The 1,827-nt window shown below is 33.7% G+C and overlaps 1 protein-coding gene across 1 annotated transcript in view; it reads right to left on the bottom strand.

The window, feature by feature from the left end:
* PCDH11X (protocadherin 11 X-linked) overlaps window positions 1-1,827 on the bottom strand; it is a 779,107-nt gene that overhangs the window by 160,209 nt on the left and 617,071 nt on the right.

Here is a 1,827-nt window from a genome sequence, read left to right as displayed (position 1 = left end):
CCATGCCATAATCCCTTCTCCGTTCTCCTCTTGGGATCTTGGGCATGCATGAACACGTGCCCGGCATGAGTTTAAACCACCGGGTCCGGGACTCAAAATGTGGTTGACTACATGGGAATCCAATGACATAGCCATTACACTAACTGCTGGTCCCTGTTTGGAGCCTTTTCTTACCATTTTACCACAACTCATTTCATTAAAGGCTATTTGATCATGAAAGAATATGTACATGTTAAGTTGTACCCATATTCCTTAATCTTTTTTTAAGAATTACTTAATTTAATTTTATTATGATTATTTTTTTAAGTTTGCTACAGGGCACATGTTCTCACCAGAGAGAGACACAGAGAAAGAGAGGAAGGGAAATTGAGAAAGCCAGTCACCAGGTCTGGGGACTCGAACCATGGTTGGCCATGTGGGAGTACAACCTTTAAACACCATACCACCTTCTGGCCCTTATATTCCTTAATCTTGACATATCAACAAAAATGCAGACAACAATTATCATCACTGTGCAGCTGAAATTTTCAGGCACTATTCCAGGAACTTTACTGTGTCATTTGATCTACATTCTTGGGAAGGTGTGATTATATTCCTTTTTTTTTTTTTTAGCAAAATCAGGATTTAACTTCAGTACTGATTCCAAAACTCATGTTTCCTTCACTTCTTCTACACTGAAGGTCCTGTTGGCACCAATTACAAATTTCCATAACACTCACATTTTAGCAACACTATATAGACTCAATCCCTTACATAGATTCTTTCATGGTATAATCTAAGAAAAAGTAATAGGGCTTATGGGACATCTAACTGTCTTGCGTCTTCTTCATATGGTCATAAAGCTTTATGTTAATCATGCTAAAAGGTGGGTCACCCTTTGGTAGCAATCAGGATAGATGAGTGCATATTATTTATTATTATTACCACTGAACCTAATACATATTATTTATATGCTGACTATTCATTTCCTCACTATTTTTGTTTGCTGGTCATGCCAAAGGCAGGAAGATGTTGACACTTTAAAACAGCAAATGACTTATAAAACTTTTTTTCAGATAAGTTCATTGTTAGCTTTTAAAGTCTAGTAGTGATTATAATAACTAAAAAAAATGAAACCAAAGGAAAATAAACAATAGAAAATATCAGTACAAATCCCTTCTTTACCATTTTCTATTGCAGAACTAAAGGTAGTTCATTTCATGGTAAATTTGTTGTTAAACTCAGCTACATATGCCATGTCCAGATTCATATTAATGGATTTCCAGTATGCTTGGAGGAATACAACATGCCTTAATGTATTCCAACCAAAATAGTGTTGGAGATGATTTAATTCAAAATTTAGTTTTCATCAACTTAAACCATAAGAATGAAGAATATAAATTTTAAAAACACAAAAGTTTTCTCACCAGGTTCTCTTATGAATTTTTCTGATGATTCAGAGCTCTAACGGTGAGAGTTCATAGCCAATAGTAATAAAACAACTGCAATGATGCTGTCAATACACCATTTTTGTTAAAAAATTAGATTTTAACTTTACTTAGCTGTCATATTTTTAGATAAATGAGTATCTATCACCCTCCCCTTTTTAACAAGTAGTGTCTATGGAAATTAGTCATTTTCTGGCAGAAATTCTTTATTAACTGTTTTTTCTTTCATATTTTATAAGTATTTACTCAACCTTACTTGATATCAATCACTGAACTACTTACCAAGAAAAATAAAGGAAAGGATGTATTTTGAACTATATTACATTAACATATCCAATGGAATTTTTCTTTTTTTTTTTTTTTTGGAGAGGTTTTTGCCATAGGGTGCCTGGACCCGTCA

This window comes from Tupaia chinensis, unplaced genomic scaffold, assembly GCF_000334495.1.
Source record: "Tupaia chinensis unplaced genomic scaffold, TupChi_1.0 Scaffold000005_2, whole genome shotgun sequence".
Taxonomy (NCBI): domain Eukaryota; kingdom Metazoa; phylum Chordata; class Mammalia; order Scandentia; family Tupaiidae; genus Tupaia; species Tupaia belangeri.
The sequence above is the reverse complement of the archived record's forward strand: the minus strand, read 5'-3'. Positions and strand labels throughout refer to the sequence as shown.